The sequence below is a fragment of the Leopardus geoffroyi genome, chromosome C2 (genome assembly GCF_018350155.1).
Source record: "Leopardus geoffroyi isolate Oge1 chromosome C2, O.geoffroyi_Oge1_pat1.0, whole genome shotgun sequence".
Lineage (NCBI taxonomy): Eukaryota > Metazoa > Chordata > Mammalia > Carnivora > Felidae > Leopardus > Leopardus geoffroyi.
Window position 1 is genome coordinate 36,536,183 of NC_059333.1, and position 19,284 is coordinate 36,555,466.

The 19,284-nt window shown below is 34.4% G+C and overlaps 1 long non-coding RNA gene across 1 annotated transcript; it reads right to left on the reverse strand.

The window, feature by feature from the left end:
• Positions 1–2,380: 2,380 nt before the first annotated feature.
• On the reverse strand, positions 2,381–8,599 carry LOC123576071. Its single transcript, XR_006701150.1, has 3 exons — positions 8,517–8,599; positions 6,080–6,267; positions 2,381–2,535 (listed from the first exon to the last, which is right to left on the reverse strand). It is a non-coding gene; the product is annotated as an uncharacterized LOC123576071 (long non-coding RNA).
• Between the last annotated feature and the right edge of the window lie 10,685 nt (positions 8,600–19,284).

Here is a 19,284-nt window from a genome sequence, read left to right on the forward strand (position 1 = left end):
CCCATCAGGTTCCCCCAAACAGCTGTGCCACTACACCTCCATCCAAAACCCCTTGTCAAGTTCTGGGACTTTGCAGAGCGCAAAATGCCAACTGTGCTGGCCTGTGCCAGACTGTGGGGAAGTTGCCTAATGCTGATTCAGATCCAGTTGGAATTGTGTTTGAAAACTCCAAAATTCAGTACATTTTTTATTTTAAGAAGAAAACCACACATGCCTGTCCTCTTTTTCTTCATAATATGACTTCTGAAATGATATGAACTGTATTGAATAAGAATCACAAAATGAGCATCCTTACTGACATCATGTTTGCCATTTTGCAGCTTCCAGACCACAAAAATCTCATAATCTCTGGAATATTGGACCTCATCCATTCAAACATAATTATTTATCAAACTTTTTCTGGCAAAAGACTATAGTACATAGAAGCCTAATTTGCACACATGCAAGCAATACACACATTCTGAGTTATTAAACACTTATTAGCTGCGTGGTAATCACTACAGTCAGTTATACTGGTCAAGGTAGTGGTCTGTATAGTTGTAGTGTCTGTGAGAGTAGAGGCAAGTCTTAGAATAAATAAGTTTAATATATTAAATCACATAATATAATAGATCTTATGACTTTTTAAATAAATTTGAAGATATCATAATAAAGTAAAAAGAAATCAACAACAAAGAAATGCTGTAGATACCTTTAAAATACTGTTTCATCTTGAAGCAATTAAAAGAAAATAATTTACATTCATTAATATAGCAATGTTGTAATAGTTTTCTTAGGAAAATGAACCAGCTATAAAAATAGGACAAACATTAAAGTGTATTATCTGTAGCCTGATCTTATCACTTAGAAAAAAATAAAATAGAAAACATTAATTGAAACGATACTTTAAAAGTTGAAAAGTTAACCATGAAGAAAATAGAAAATCAAAATATAAATTTGATTCTCTAGTAAGCATGAAATGTTTCAGTATTGAAAAACACAAAATATACTACTCACATTGGGTCATGTTATCTACTTAGTGTGCTGTTAGGATAAAAGAAATTGTTACAGAAGATAATGCTCCCCTTCCTCTGGCCTCAGTGAATACTGACTTACTGAATTTTTCTCCATTGCAAAGTTTTCACAGCCCTTTTCAGGCTGACATTGTGGAATCACTTTTTAAAAATATTTTTGTATGAAAATTGTGTAAACGGTAATGATCTCACAGGGTAAATGTAAATGAAGTGTTAGCATATTTTGTGGTTCAGAGTAAATGTTGGTTAATTATTGTTTACTATTTTTAAAATTGTTATTGAATTTCACTAAAATGAATGTCTACTTTCACTAGTTAAATCAATTGCAGTAGGATATTAACTTTTGATAGTACACACAGATCACCAGTGCAAAATCTAATCTAGGTCACTGTAACTGCCAAAATTCACAGATAAAGTGGGAACTTGGAAGATTTTCTGTAAGCTAACTGAAAATTTTAAATTTCACGTATACACTTATAAATGCATGCCCCCTTTAGTTTTTCTCTTACTGGTGTTTTACAATAATCAGTGACATAATGGTTTGCAATCAGTAAAATTATAACATTAGGTGGATATTAGGGATGATAATTTTTGAGTCGATATTTTTAATAATTATGTCTAGGTTTTGTAGAAACTCTTTAGAAATTCAGTTGAGAGAATTTAATATTGATTTGAGGCACAGTCATAAGACTATAAATTGACCATTTTTCTTGGTTACATTAACAAAAGAAAGGAGCAAAAATCCTATATCTTCAATAAATATAATTGGTTTGTGAATACATAGATATATACGACATGCATATGCATATATTAATTTGTTTGCAAATAAAAGTTATTTCTATTCTATATCCTTTATTACATACGCTAAATTATTTAATTATAGAATCTGTGATCATATGAAAATCTTCTGGCATCTCCTTTTAAAGTACCAAGGCAAATTTAAGAATAAGTAACTTACTTTTAATGCATGTTTTGGCAACACTTGAGACAAAAGCAAAATTATAATTATAAATAAAATAAATCTCTCAGCAGGTATTTTATGATGCCAGGATTTTTTTTCTAACAATATTTCAAAATGACAGGTCCTTCTACAAAGACAAGTGAAAGTGCCTTGATGGAGTAGGGTAACACTCATTGCTGTTCTTGTTGCAAATCTCCCTCAGTTTCTCCAAGGTCCCAGTAGAGTCTACCAATATTAAATAGAACTAAATTTACCACACATCAAAGAGTTTACCTAATTTAGGGCTGGCTAGGGGCCTATGAAATTATTATTTTGTAGCCTAGTAACATACTCAAAATTAAATGCTAAGGAGAAAATTGCATAAGATAAATAAATAATAAGCAGAATAAGAGAAGCATGCAGAGAATCACTGTGAAATAATTTTATGATCTTGTGTCTCCAGAGACTCTTTAAACTCTCAGTGGTCCTAAAGAAGAGATTCTTCCAGCTTACTTTAGTTCTTCCTCAGCTTGAAATGCAGACTTGAATTATGATATGCAACGCCACTTATCTGTGAATATCCTAAATCAGAAGACAGAGAAAAGAGAAAGAGAAAATTGTTAATCCCATCAACTTTGGAAAGAAACAAGGAATTGTTTAAAAGCAGCTGGCAAGAGAAAACTCAAGTCACCTTCTGAGAAAGAAAGTTAACTGTCATGAGTATTTGATGTGTGACTGAAATAGGGAGGAGAAGCAGAAACAAAACTGGAGGGATTTTTTTCTACTCAATAGAACATCTGCTGTCATCCTAACAAATCAAAGTATTCGGGGAAATGGGATGGTTTAGGATTTATTCAAATGAATTAATACTAAGTAGAAAACCACCAAAAGATTGCCCGGCAATCTAGAGAAATATTGACAAAAAGAAGTTTATTTATTTGGATTCTTTTAGATGGTAGAAAAGGGCAGTTTCATTATAGTTACCCAGTGTGTTGAAGCAGTTCTTACAACATAATCACTAAGAACACATAAAAATTTAGACAATGGAACTCCACTTATGAGACATTATACACGATTTGCATATTAATTTATGTAGCAATCATAACTGTTTTAAAATACAGTATCTTAAATATAGTAACATCTATGTAATGTTTTTGGAATGAAAGGATGCTTGCATGGCTTAACATTGTACCATGATATAAGTCTCTCCATTCTAAATAACAACTATGTAAGTACATATTCTAAGTTAGTTTTTGAAATTGGGAAAAATTAAAAATGTGCAATTAATTTGGTTGTATGAACTAATATGAATATTTAATGCATTTTATAGTGCTCAAAGTTAAAGTTTTAATATTGCCCAGATGTTTTAGAGTGCACAGCCGTGTATTTTCAAAGGCAGCCATCCTGCCATGTTAAATCACAATTTCTTTTTTAAGCTAGCCCTAACAGACACTATCCAATTAGAAGCACAAATAAGCGAACCACAATTTTTTTTTGAAAGAGACAGAGAGAGAGTGAGCACTTGCCCAGGGAGGGGCAGAGAGAGGGAGAGAGAGAGAAACTTAGGTAGGCTCCATGCCATTAGCGCATAGCCCAGTGAGAGGCTCTGTCTAACCCAGGTGAGATCAAGACCTGTGCTAAAATTAAGAGTTGGATGCTTAACTGACTGAGACATCCAGAAGCCCCACATATTTTTTTTTTAATTTTTTTTCAACGTTTATTTTATTTTTGGGACAGAGAGAGACAGAGCATGAACGGGGGAGGGGCAGCGAGAGAGGGAGACACAGAATCGGAAACAGGCTCCAGGCTCTGAGCCATCAGCCCAGAGCCCCACGCGGGGCTCGAACTCACGGACCGTGAGATCGTGACCTGGCTGAAGTCGGACGCTTAACCGACTGCGCCACCCAGGCGCCCCCCCACATATTTTTTTAAATTGTAATACTGTTGATATCTGATCAACATCAAATGGTTTCACTGTAATGTGCAAAAGTTGCATGCAAATATTTAATATTAAAGCCTATTTTTAATGATTGCTGGTTCCTACTTAGTTCCTGTATCATTATTGTTGAAAGCAATATTTCTTGCATTCTTTTCTGCTAGGCATATGGGATGATTACACTTCTCTGTCCCCTTGAAGTTTATATGACTTACTTTTGTCAATGAAAAATAAACCAATGAAAAGTAAAGCAATTCTTGGCAGAAATACATAAGAATTAGTATGATATTCTCCAGTCTCTCTTCTTCTGTTGTCCTGATTATGGAAATAGAGAATTCTGGATTCTGGATTCTCCCTTGATGTCGATTGTTAAGATGTCACATTGAAAAGAATAGACCTAGAAGGACACTCATATTCACAACTGATTTGATGAGTACAGTGTAAAGATTAATTATTAAACTAAGAGGTTTTGAGGTTGTTTATCAGCTTAGTGTAACCTAACTTATCCTGATTCATTAAATTTTCTTTTCCCTAATGCCTGCAACTGGATGATGTGAGTCCTAGCCCACTCCACTGACTAACTTCACATGTTTAAAGTTATCCTATTTCCAGAGAGAAGAGGTACAAAGGACACTAGTTTAAAATCTGTCAGAAACATCTAGCTGCATTTAGTGCTTTGGTGAACATAATTTTAGTAACAAGCTTAATGCTAAGTTATTTATTCACAATCATGACAAGATTAGTCTTTGTTTTCCAGGGCATATGTTCTAGAGACAAAGCAGATGAAAACAAAAATGAATTGGTTTGATACAATGTAGTCACTGCTTTAATAGAAATATATGCAGAGTGAAAACAGACAGGAAGAAATCATGTCTCTGCCTGAGGGAGTTATAGGAAATTTTATGGGGTAGAATAGGTTTGGGGGTAGTATACAGAATCTGAGTATGTTCAAGCAATGAGAATATGCAAAAGCCTGACAATGAATATGTGAATTCAGGACAAGTTTGTGATTAAATATTGCTAAATACAACACAGAGTAGTTATCAAGACAGGTAAGGTTGGACAGCTGGACCAGGCCATAACACAATGAATCATATAGTCCACGTGAAGTGTTCCATATGTTTATAAGTGAGAAACTCTGAAAGAACTTGAAGTCAAAATTGAGATGATCAGGTTGCATTTTAGAAAAAAAAAATGGTTGCTAAATTTAGCATTCATTAGAATAAAGTGAAACATTGTAAAGCCAATAGAAAACTAGAGATTATAGAAAAGGAGAGCAATGGAGATGCAGAAAAAAGGAATGAACAGAATGATATTCTGAATGGAGAAAAAGTCTGCGTAACAAGAATTGGAGAATGAGGGATATGGAGGGATCTTGGATGTCTCTAGCTTTCAAGTTCGTAGAAAAACATATGGGGCCGTTGACTGAGGTGGAGGACTTGAGAAGAAAAACCTTTCTGAGGAATGGAAAGAAGACATAGTGGTGAGTTCATTTTGGGACACTCTGAATTTGTGTTCATGTCTCATGTGCGTAAAGATTTCTAGCAAGGGTTCAAACTATAGTTTTAGATCTCTGATTCATAAAGTGTGAATCAAATTAGTGAAAGAAAATATGTGGATTGAGTTGAAAAAAGTGAGGATGAAGTAGAAGGAAACAGCTAGGTATAAGTCTGTCTGAAATCTCACATGCTTACTTTTTTCTCTGTGTTTGAATCCCTAGCATGTTTTCTTAGTTTCCCCGAGAAGAATGCCTACCTTATTATTTATTAGAACGTGAACTTTGTGAAATTAAGGACTTCACTTAGTTCATATTTTACAGTCTACAAAAGTTATAACCATGTTTATAGTTAGGAATTACAACAAACTATAGATCAGAGAAGAACCTTTAATGAAATTATTTAAATATGTAGGCACTAAGAGAATTGTATGCGATGTCAGGAACTGCTAGCATAAGAATTTAACTTCAAAAACCACTGTATACATTGGTTCCCCAGGTATGGAGTCGATAACGATGAAACTTAGCTATGAGATCATCATTACATAGGAAGTTAAGTAGATATAGTTGATGTATATCTATTTAATACATATCCAGATATACCAAATAGAAGTGACTGACCATTGTCCTACATTATTCTGATATGCTTTTTCATCACCTTTGCAAAGTTAGGAAAATCTGAAAGAAAGTATTACCTTTTGAATAGTCTTTGTTGGAAATGATTTTCTGATCCTGTAGCAGTTAATACCCCATTTGGCTTCACAAACAAGAGAGATAATTTGTTTGGTTTGCTCCGTGATGATGAGAGTGTTTTAAAGATCAATGCCCTATCCAAGCTCCTGAACCTTTACAGCATCTGTGACATCTCAGTGCCCAAGGAGGCCTGTGTGCAATAAATCATATATATTCAATGAGACACAAGTCTATTCACATTGTCAAATAACAAATGAACATATCATAGGTCTGATTGTACCTGAGCTCTGTCTTTGTACTCCTGTCCTCATAAATATTTATCTGTCCTTAAGTTTTGCCATTTAAGTTTCTCTATTGAGATTCCATTTTCACTTTAACAACACCACAATACAGATTATCTGACTTCTGTAATGTTAATTGCCATTCTAGAATAATTGCCAGCCTTTCCCTGCCTGCCTTCCATGGCCCTGGTCATATAGACATACAGGTATTAGATTTTGGTTTGGAATCATCACTTACAGTAATAATGCCAGGTGCTGACTATACACCTGTAAATCAGTTTTTAGTCTCAAAACTCTGTTTGGAAGCATATTCCTCTGTCCTACCTCTAAAGCCTTGACCTTGTTCTCAAATCAGACCCCTGGATATGTACACATTCTTGTTTTAGCCCACTGCCAACTGCCATAAAACACTATGCTTTACATTCAAGCAGATCTGGCATATGGTTTCCTAATGTTTATTAATTCAAAAGGCTTGTTCCAAGTGAAGAAACAAGCATTTTGTGAAAGATCAAAAATCTGTGGAAAACAAGGCAAGTAATTGGGTTTACATGTCTTTGATTCAGAATACATTTATTGGAAGAACTCTTTACTCATGCTATTTAATAATGGCACCACAGATCCAATGATGTTAAATTGGCAAGAGTTGGTTTTGTAGAATAGGAAGTATGTATTACAGAGATTACCAGAAGATTAAAATGACTTTTGTGATCCAAAGAAAGGACAACTAAATACATGACTGGCAAAACTTAATATTATGTGGATGACATGTATTTATAAGTATTCTGAATCATAGCATGCCTACTATTTCTAACTCAAAACCTAAAACATACATAGCTAATTTGAATTCACTTTTTTTGGCCCTCTCCAATTTGGCTTTAAGCCTTTTTAATTTACTATTGATCGTATTTACTTTTAAGCAGTTTTTCATTTGCATGATTTAATCAGAATTTACATTCTACTAGAACAGCATGGTTTGGGCTTTATCGCATAGAACCACTTTTTTTTTTTTTTTTTTTAAAGAAATTAGACTAAGTCTATACTTATTTCTCACTCCATGCTTATTCTCATAATACTACAAATCAGGTGTGAATTGCAATTGGCTTACATATATGTTGTAATATATATATGTGTTTTGTTATTTTTCATGTGACCTGATGATAGAATGCATCTAGAGACTTTTGGCAATATTCTGGTGCGAAACTTTCTAGAACTCTTTGTGGAACTCTTTGAAAAATACACAGGAATCCTTAGGAATCATAGAGGATAAAATGTTTATTGAACACCAGTATGTTAGTGTATTCATAAGTTTCATGCCTATTCAATAAATCTCAATGGCAAGTGGATTTTTATAAAATTGACAGTAGTGCTAAACCATAATAAAAAATAGAAAAGTAGAAAATACTTTGAGTATGCCAATCGCGTATATTATTTGCAATTTCCTAATTCAGAGTAGTGCATTTGATACAAGGATGGAAATAAAGTAAAGAGATGGAAAGGATCTTGAAATTGTGTGTGTTGGGGATCTGAGTTCTGGGATGAGCTCTGTCGCTAATGATCTCAATGAACCTGGATTGAGCAAAAATCTTAGAGGTTCTTTATAAAGATTTGTCAAATAATTTCTTGGATAATTTCTCTTGTTATGGGCTTAAGTGTGTTTTCTAAAAATTCACTTGTCAGTGCCCTAACCCCCAGTACCTCACTATATTTAGACTATATTTGAAAATATAGAATTGAAACAGGTAAATAAGAACATTCGTTACAGTGGTTCCTAATCCAATATGCCTTTATGTCTTTATAAAATGAGATTAGGAGAAAGAGAGAGAGAGAGAAAAAAAAGAGAAACAGAGACAAACATATTAATACACAGCAAAAAGGCAGCAGCCTCAAGCAAAGGCGAAAGGACACAGAAGAAATCAAACCTGATGACACCTTGAACTTGTAGCTCTACCTTCCAGAACTCTGAGAAAATAAATTTCTCTGTTTAAGGCACCCAGTTTGTAGAATATTGTTATCACAACCCTAGGAAACTAATATTTCTCTTTTGGCCCCTAGAAATATGAAATCAAATACCCTTTCAACTACACCTATTAATTGTATTTCAAAATGGAAGATGACAGGGTGAAGATTCATTTTAGTGGTATGAACATGAAGGACTTACAGAAGAAGAAAGGTATTTTGTTTGGTCCACGGTTAACATAACATGGAGGAACATCAATCTCCTTAATCTTGTACTCTGGTCCTATAGAAAATAGAGACTATTGAACTATAAGATCTCTTCTCTTGTGGGAGATGGGCGAATATTCAGGGAAGTCTTCACCAAGTACGGTACAACTCGAATGTAGAATGTGTAATCATTTGGCACTATGATTCTAAATAATCATAATACATATGACCTCTACAGTGATTCTTTTATCATTGATAATTACCTCTGTTGGGTTGCATGAGCATATTAAATGCTTTTCCTGATGTGTTTATATCAAAAATGTATAATATTCTTTTAGAAATGCTTACTTTTAATTTATTATTAAACATTTCATACAAATAGACAATAGACGAATATAATTTAAAACACATTGACAATGTAAGTCAGCATTACTTAGGAAAGTAGGAGCTACACTAGTTATTTTAACTGAGGGGGCTTAATTATAGGGAATTGGTTAAATTCCCAAAATTTTAGGTGTCAGAAGGATAATAGTGATATGGAACACTGACAGAACTGAAACAGCTGTGGGAAGCATCCACTCTCTCTAGCACTACGCGAACTGTAGGGGATATCAGAACCTAAAAGACAAATACTGCATGGTGTCACTTACAGATAGAATCTTAAAAACAAAACAAAACAAAATCAAACTCATACAAAAGAGAGTAGAAGTGGTTTTCAGGGCTGGGGGTTTGGATAAATAGGGAGAAGTTGGTAGAGGGGTACAAATTTACAGCAATAAAATAAATAAGATATGAAGATTTAATGTAAGGCATGGTGAAAAAAAAAACACATATATTTAGGCATCATGTGAGATTTGTTGACTACTGGCTTCATACAGATTTCTGAATAATTGAAATGTAAAAGATGTAAATGAAGGTACCCTCTGTCCAGGCACAAAAGTTCAGGACTAACAGTTTGGTTATACCTACCTACACTTTTATAATAAGCTTTAATGTATAAAAATAAGAGAAAATACAGGTGGAAAAATAGAAAATAATGACACAGAAAAATACTTCAAACAGATAATCATTATTAACCTTTTTTACGTTATCTCTCAGACTTCTGTTTCTTATGCAAAGCAGATAGTTTTGTTCTCCCAAATGAAATCTCACTATTCATATGATCTTCTAACCTGAATTTTCAACTTAAAAATATGCCCTGGGGCACCTGGGTGGCTGAGTAGGTTAAGTGTCCAACTCTTGATTTCGGCTCAGGTCATGACCTCACAGTTCGTGAGTTGAAGCCCCGTGAGCCCCGTGTCGGGCTATGCACTGCAGAGCCTGCTTGAGATTCTCTCTGTCCCCCTCTGTCTGTTCCTCCCCAGCTAGTGCATGTGCTCTCTCTCAAATAAATAAATAAACGTAAAAAAAAAAAAAAAAAAAGAATGTGTCCTGAATACCAAGAAGACAACACACACATACATACACACACAGAGTTAATTTTAATAACTGCATGACCCACTGACTATTGATGGACCTTTAGGTTATTTTCAGTTTTCTTTCTTTTTTTTTTAACTATGATAGAATACTGAAGTTCCATTAAGCAATAAATAGAGTGGTGATTTAAACATCCATATCACATTGTTCCATACCAGCTTTAGAAGACCAAGTCATGGGGTCTTGCACTTTTTGAGGAATTTCTTTCAGTTATTCTTTGGGTTTATAATTAAAAATGTGATTGGAGAGACTTCTTTAATGAATACTAATGTGTGGTATACAGTCCACACAGACAGTCCTGCTATTCTTAAGGGATGGAGTTGGAAGTTTAATTGATTAGTTTATATTTAAATTGATTCACTGGTATCTTTCTCCTGATTGGTTGTGACAGTAAAGATACATTTTTTAAAAGATTCAGATTTAGGACCAGCTTATACCTATGAGATATGGCAAAGCTAGCGAGAGAGAATTGCACCCTTGGCTTTGGTATGAGTACACAATTGGAACAAGTTTTAAGAATTTTAGGTGTACAATCCATGTAGAAGAGTTTTGGCTTGAGGAAAGTTTTGAATTTATCCAAAACCTTTTAAACACTGTTGTGGCAGTAGTTGAGCACTTTGTAGCATCCAACCCACCCCAAAAAGATAACTCATGAAAGCATCTGCCCATTCTAGGGCTGAGTGAACGAAGCATATTTACTATTATCTGTGTATCTGCAGGTCTTGTACTTTTTGTCTTGGACTGCATTGAGCTTCCTGGATTTGTGGGTTATAGTTTTTCAGCTAATGTTTGAAGTTTTCAGGTCTTATATCTTTGAATAATTTTTGTGCTCCTCCCTCTCCTGCTGGTATTCTCACTAGGCATATGTTGGTGTACTTAACAGTTTCCCACACTTCTCTGAGGCTCTCTTCACTTTTCTTTATCCTTTTTCCTTTGTTCTCCAACTTGAATGAGCTCCCTCAATTTTGCTTCAAGTTCACTTTTTTCTTGTCATTTCAAATCTACTGCTGAACCAGTTTAGTGAATTTCTATTTGTTATTATCCCTTTAAACTCCAGAGTTTACATTTATTTCTTTATTATACTTTCTTTTTATTAATAGTCCTTATTTGATGTGATATTGTCAAAATTGACTTTACTTCTTTAATCATAGTTTCCTTTAGTTCTGTGAAAATATTTATAATGGCTATTTAAATATTTTTCTGAAAAATCTGATTTCTGGTAGATCTCACAGGCAGTTTTTGTTGGATGCTTTTTAAAATATTTTTTTTCACTGTATATGTCATACTTCTTTCTTGGCATGCATGCCTCAAAATTTTGTGTTGAAAATTGTACATTTTAGGGGCACCTGGTTGGCTCAGTCAGTTAAGCGTCCGACTTTGATTTTGGCTCTGGTCATGATCTCATGGTTTGTGAGATTAAGCCCGAAGTGTGCTGACAGTGTGGAGCCTGTTTGGGATTATCTCTCTCTCTGCCCCTCCCCTGCTGATGCTCTCTTGCTCTCTCTCTCTCTCTCTCTCTCTCTCAAAATAGATAAACTTAAATAAAAAGATAAAACTGTACATTTTAGATAATATAGTGTAGTAATTCTGGGTACCATTCCCTTCTTCTCATCTCTGGGCTTCTTATTGTAATCAGAGTTTTATCGGTTTGGTGACTGGCTGGATTATTTTCGTGATGTTTTCTCCTCACCTTCCTACATACATTATTAGCCCTCTGATTCTCTCCTAGGGGAGACTGCTCACTGGGCACTCCCACAGTCACCCTGAATCTTGAAATAGCAGGAGACTGGGCAGTGCTCTTCCTGACTGCATCAGCTACTGAATTCCACTAATTAATTCCCTGCTGATTTCTCTCTCTATTTTCATCAGTAGTCCTCTAGAGCATGAATTGTTCTACACACTAATCCTACCAAATTTTGTCTCCTTTCAAGAAATAGTTTTTAAGGTCAGTGTTTGATATTTGTTCAGGCCCAAGGAGGGCTTCTTCCATCAGTTTTATACCTAGATTGTCTCCTGAAACCTACTACATTTTAGTCAGTCTTTGGTCTTTTTTTTTTTTTAAGATTATTTATTTATTTTGAGAGACAGCACAAGTGAGGAGGGAAGAGAGAGACAAAGAGAATGACGGAGTATCCCAAGCATCCACTTCGTGGTCAGTCCAGAGTCCAATGCAGGCTAGATCCCATGAACCCTGAGATCATGACCTGAGGTGAAACCAAGAGTCAAACGCTCAACCAACTGAGCCACCCAGGTGCCCCTAGTCTGCCTTTTGAAAGTCCTCCCAAATGCCCATCACCACACCTCTACTCTCTTTAAAAATATACTTAGTCTTGAACTTCTTTGTGCTCTGTTGTAAATGAAGTCAGTTTTTTTGGGAAGAGATTAGGAGCTATTTGTTCTATGATCTTCCCCCAGGCAAAATTTCCAATTCAGGGCTCTGGAGCCCAGGATGGGGACACTGGCAAGTTGTGTTCTGAAGCTCCAGCTCTAGAAGGTGATATTTTTGGGCAACAGGGTTTGTTCACCTTTCCTTTCCTGTAGTGAAACCACCATCTCATATGTGTGCCATCAGAGTCCCAGTATTTCCAACACACTGTGCCCAAGGTGAGGCCTCCATTCCATGGGGGGAATTGGCAGAAGAATGTCCCAACCATTCAAGCATTTACTTGAGATTTACTCTTGGCAATAAGTAGTTGGGGGCAGGACGTAAACACTGACATCCTACTCCCCCTGACAAGATGTCCTTGGTTGGGAGCTGAGGAGACATTCTTAGATCACTGATTCTTGGCTGCAACAGTCAAGAGTAGAATGCCTACCTCACTGCACTGTGATGGCAGAGAGAGGAAATGATCTTGGTTCAAACACTATATACTCTCATTTTCTTACAAAATTTTTGGAGGTTTTTCTTAAATATTTAATTGCTTATTTTGTGTTTGTTCCTGGACACTCACCAGAGATATTAAAGGTCACCTTATTTTAATTTTCATCTGTTGCACTGGGGAACAGGTGAGCAGATCTCCTCACATTGTTCTGTCACAGGTTGATCTCTTAATATGTTTTGCTTTTTATTTCTAACTGATTTTAGTTGTGCCTTTATTCATTATTTTATTAAAAATTTACATGATTTGAAGAACTAATAAATGAAGTGACTACACACTATTGTGAGATATGTCACCTCTCAGTGTGGTATTTTTTAAAACAGTATTTTTATAGAAATGTTATTAATCACACAATGGTTACAAGAATGTCAGATATAATGTATATCTATTGTATAAATGTATATACGTATTGTATGTATTTCCATTGTATAATGTATACAATGTAACTAAATACTACATCTTCTTATGAAGTTAGCTAAATTTTATTTACTCTAACACTTTAAAATATATTTTCTTAATAATATTTACTTAAATACATAAATTTATGTGAATATATACATATATGTGTGTGGTTATATATCACATATATCATATGATCTCATATATATCATTACTTTACAAAAGAAAGCTTAATTATATAAGACAACAAATTTAAATTTTAAATACATTTTCTTTTCAACAAAAGCTCAGCTAATTATACATTTTAGATCATAACCTTCTGAAACACTATCATTTTGTTAAATACTCTTGACTGAGCTAATATTGTTAAAACAGAAATTCAATTTGATTTTTATGAGTTTTCCAAGATTAGGAAAAGTTAGAAGAATTCAAAAGTTTATTATTCAAAAGTTATTTATTCAAAAGTTAGAAGAATAAATCCATAGTTTCTAAAAGATGGCTTTGTTCCTATATGAAAAAAAAAATAATAAAATTACTTAAAAATTAAGCTATCTGGAGCACCTGGATGGCTTAGTCAATTAAGCGCACTGACTCTTGATTTCCACTCAGGTCATGATTTCACAGTTCTGTTTGTGAGATCAAGCCCTGGTTGGGCTCCTAGCTTACAGTGCTGAGCCGGCTAGGGATTCTCTCTCTCTTTCTCCCCCTCCTCCACTCATGGGCATGCATGCTCATGCTCTCTTTTTCTTTCTCTCTCAAAAATAAATAAATACACTTAAAAACAAATAATAATAGGGGGTCCTGGGTGGCTCAGTTGGTTAAACACCTGACTTTGGCTCAGGTCATGATCTCACCGCTGGTGAGTTCCAGCCCTGTGTCGGGCTCTGTGCTGATAGCTCAGAGCCTGGAGCTTGCTTCCAGTTCGGTGTCTCCCTCTTTCTATGCTCCTCTCCCACTCATGCTCTCTTTCTCTCAAAAATAAGTAAATGTTAAAAAAATAAAAAAAATTAAGATAATAAATATATAAGTATATTATATGAATACACTAGGGGAAATAGGTTTTAATAAGGTTAAAACCAGAAAGAGAAGGTTATTTTTCATTGAATTCACATGATAGGGACATTCATATATACTTCTAATTTCAAGATAGTCTATTTTTAAAAAGAAATCCTACTAACGGTCTTTTCAAAATTTACAATATGTATGAAGTAGTCTTTAGAACGGCATTAGTAAAAACCAAAATCTCTACAAGTTTATCAACTAGGGCATACCACATATATTTTGCAACCCTTCCAAAAGATATTTTATTTATCTTCTGATTCTTGTAAGGTCCACCTACAATCAATTTAATTTTGGCATTATGAAAATTTTGTTTCTATGTCTTGGAAGAAGAAATTTCTGAAAAGATCCATAAAGGCATTTGATTTTCTACTTTTATTTGGCAAAATGTTGTCTCCTACATGAATGAAAATTCAGTATCTTTACATAATGAGTTTTTTATATTATGTGCTAAGATTTATTTATTTATTTTTTATTTTTTTAACGTTTATTTATTTTTAAGACAGAGAGAAACAGAGCATGAACAGTGAAGGGGCAGAGAGAGAGAGGGAGACAGAATCGGAAGCAGGCTCCAGGCTCTGAGCCATCAGCCCAGAGCCCGACGCAGGGCTCGAAATCACGGACCGCGAGATGGTGACCTGAGCTGAAGTCCGACGCTTAACCAACTGAGCCACCCAGGCGCCCCTCTAAGTTTTTTTTTTAATGAGTATAAGGACTTACATGACAATCAAACAATAACAGCAGCAACAACAAATATCTATTTCCAGGCAGGTACAGAAACACATTTGTTTTATCATTTCTTCACTGAAAAGCACCCTGTGTTTTTCTAAGAAATAGATTTGCAGAAGACTTCTTTCAGAGTGCGTTATCTTAATCTCAACACATTTACTAGAAAAACAGCACTAGAAAGAAAGAAAGAAAGAAAGAAAGAAAGAAAGACAGCACTATATTATGAAGAAATTTACTTTTTAGGATAATGATGATAAAATATTATTAAAAATCATATTTATCACCATATTAACTGATAAATTGAAATAAATGTTCTACAGAAGTTTTAAATATGCATTCTATAGAATTTTATTTGGTGCCTATTTTATTGATAGTTATAACCCATGAATAAAGAAATAACCTATTATTATCATATGTAAATCAAACTTGATCCATCAACTTTAAATAATTTAAAAATAACACAATAAACATCCTGGGTCATTAAACCTAGAATGTCAACAATACTATCTTTTGTAGTTTTTTGTGGTTGCATCAAAAAATGGTTTCGTCCAGAGTCAGTTCTATGATTAGCAGATAGAAAAATTCATACAGACAAATATGCCTCATGAACAAAAACATAGATTTTTGGTTTGTTTCTAGTGTGGGACTACATATGTGGAAAAGAAAGAATAGAAATTCCAAATGCAGCGATTGTGTGTTTTTCAATTTAAATCTCCTGCTTTTTTCTTCGCCCATTCCATCCAGCATCTAGTAGAAATGTAGTTCCTAACCAGATTTCTGACCACCCAAAGCAAAACAGAAAGAGAAATTGTCTACTTATCAACCAAAGATAAATGTAAGAGGAAAGAGAAACAAAGGAGAAAAAATGAAAAAAAAAAAAATTAGAGTGAAAAAAGAAGTATATGAGAAAGGAAATAAGGGAGGAAGAGAGACAGAAAAAGAATGTAAAAAATGACGATGATCCAGAAATGGCACTACTAGGTATTCACCCAAAGAATATAAAATTACTGGGACACCTGGGTGACTCAGTCAGTTAAGCGTTTGGCTTCGGCTCAGGTCATGATCTCGTGGTCTGTGAGTTAGAGCCCTGCATTGGGTTCTGTGCTGGCAGCTCAGAGCCTGGTGCCTGCTTTGGATTCTGTTTCTCTTGCTGCCCCTCCCCCGTTCATGGTCTTTCTCTCTCTCTTTCTCTCTCTCTCTCTCTCACACACACACATACACAAAAATAAACATTAAAAAATAAAAAACACTAATTCAAAGGGATACATGCACCCCAATGTTTGTAGCAGCATTATCTACAATAGCCAAATTATGGAAACAGCCCAAGTGTCCATTGACTGGTGAATGTATATACACAATAGAATATAACTCAGCCATCAAAAAGAGTGAAATCTTGCATTTGCAATGACATGGATGGACCTAGAGAGTATTATGCTAAGTGAACTAAGTCAGAGAAAGAAAAATACCATTATGATTTCACTCATGTGGAATTTAAGAAATGAAACAAATGAGCAAAGGAAAAAAAAGATTGAGAGAGAGAGAGATGAATAAAAAAAGAGACTCTTAATTATAGAGAACAAAGTGCTGCTTACCAGAAAGGAGGTGGGTGGGGGAGGTGTTAAACAGGTGATAGGGATTAAGGAGTGCCCTTGTTGTGATAAGCACCAGGAGTGTGGAAGTGTTGCACCATTATATTGTACACTTGAAACTAATATTACACTGTATGTTAATTAACTGGAATTTAAAAGTAAAACTTAAAAAAATGGATGAATATTTTTCTTTCTTTCTTTCTTTCTTTCTTTCTTTCTTTCTTTCTTTCTTTCTTCTTTTCTTTCTGTTTTGGCTTTTCAGGTTAATTTGTGACAATGTCTATAATTGACTGATAACTCAGAGATAGAGCAGATTGGCAGAAGTGATTGTAACCCTTGAGACTATGCTCCTCTGGGTTGATACTGTCCCACAGCTATTTCTTTGGAGAGATCCAAAGAGATTTGCTTGAGGATATTCTCACAGTAGAAACCACTTTTGATAGGAGTTAGTAATGTAAACCATTTTTTACACATATTTCTAGAGGAAAATGAGGTGGGGGCTGGGGATATCTGTAATTAACTGATGTTAAAATAATTTAATTTTGTGCCAGTGGCTAATATTCTTATTTTGGAAGTATTTGAATTTAAATACCAAAACCATCATTAAATATTTCTGCCGGTTGGAAACACATCCGTAAAGTTGCGGCCATAAAAATTACTTAGGAATTAATAAAAAATAGGTTGAACTTTCTATATTGCACCATATATGCTTACACTAAACTTGAAGTCTGATAGAAAAAAATCCTCATTTAAGCATTTTCTTATAAATTTCTCTAGTAATCATTTATTTTAATTTAATTTGTATCCTTTTTTGGGAACTTTGAAGTTTCTTCAAGAAAATAAATAACCACACAAAGATGTCCCCCCTTTACCTTCTTTCCACAATTGGGCACAGAGCAATGTTGTAACCCTATATATCAATCATGCTGCTATACTTCTATGTCTCAATATTGTTTGATATTGTCTTGATGAGCTAAATCATTTCAGTATTACCTGATAGGACTTGTCTTTTGTCCTTGTATCTAATATTTTATATTGGAAAAAAGTATAGAGGAGTGCCTGGGTAGCTCAGTAGGTTAAGCAACTCATTCTTGTTTTCAGCTCAGGTCATGATCTCACATTTCATGAGTTTGAGCCCCTCGTCAGGCTCTGCAATGACAATGTGGAGCCTGCTTGGGATTTTCTCTCTCCCTCTCTCTCTTTGCCCCTCCTTCTATCTCTCATTCAAAATAAATAAATAAAGATTTAAAAAAAAAAAAGTATACAGCAAGCCAAGTTATTGAAATTGACTGATTGGGGAAAATGTGGTTTAATTTGCACATACTGTGGGAAGTAAAATGGAAAGCCTTGTTAGTTAGACATGTGTTCCATAAAGGAAAATATTTGTGCATCAATTTTTGTATTCAGTTTTGAAAAATGCCAAAACTGTATAATTCTAGGAAGAGACACACTGGTTTAGTGGTTAAGAGAACAAAGAGACTTCAGTTTGAATCTTGACTCTACTTACTTGGTTTTATTACCTTCCATATGGTTACCCTAAGCTCAGTGTATGCATATGTTTTAAAAGAGGACACTAATAAGAATTAAACAAATAGGTCAGGGTTATTACTTATTTCCAAACATGTCCAAAGATTGACTTAAACACTAAATATTATGCTCCTTTTTATGATTGAGATTAGTAGCTATTTTCATTTAACATTAAAAACCATTTTGGGAGCACCTGGGTGGCTCAGTCAGTTGAGCACCCAACTCTTGATTTTGGCTCATGTCATGATCCCACAGTTCAAGGAACTGAACCCCATAGCAGGTTCTGTGCTGTCAGTACAGAGCCTGCTTGGGATTCTCTCTCTCTCTCCCTCTTTTTCTGCCTCTCCCCTACTCACTCTCTCTCTCTCAAATAAATTAATTCAAAAATAACATACTTAAAAAAACATTTTTAATGTTGATATTAACACATAACTAGAACAGTTATTATGAGTTGTTAATGAGATAATATTATTGCACAATGGTTTTCATACTAATCATCTAATAAATATTTTCCAAGCAATATAAAATTATGGAGCAGAAGATTATATTTTATTTCTCAAACACACATTACTCACGGTTGATTTGTCATTGTTTAATATGAATTAGTTTTGTTCAACAGGAAAAGCCTTACTTTTTTCTTTCTATCCACTCCCAATTCTCTGAGTGTTCACATTTTGATTAAAATTAAAACTGCATTAAAAGCACAGAAATCACAAGAGGCAGACTCATGAGCTATTTGCTGCTGTTTCCAAATCTCTTCTCTCTTTCCTAATTTTTCTTGGATTTAGAATAATGTGTTTCTTATTTCCTTTCGTCAGTACCCCTTTTTGGATTGCCTTAAGTGTAGGCCAAAGAAACTGGCAGTTTTAGGTTGGGGGGATGTGTGAGAGACAAAATAAACCAGGAATCTTTAAAGCATTTGTTTGGTCAACAATCTTCTCCCTTTTCTTTAGCTAAATGAAAATAGCGGCAATCACAATGGTTTATGTTAGCATGACTTGAATGTGTCAAATTCACTTTTATAGTGATATTTTAGCTTAAATTAATATTGTATTTTAACAGTAAATTTTACTTGAATACCTTTTTTCCATTGATTATCATCATC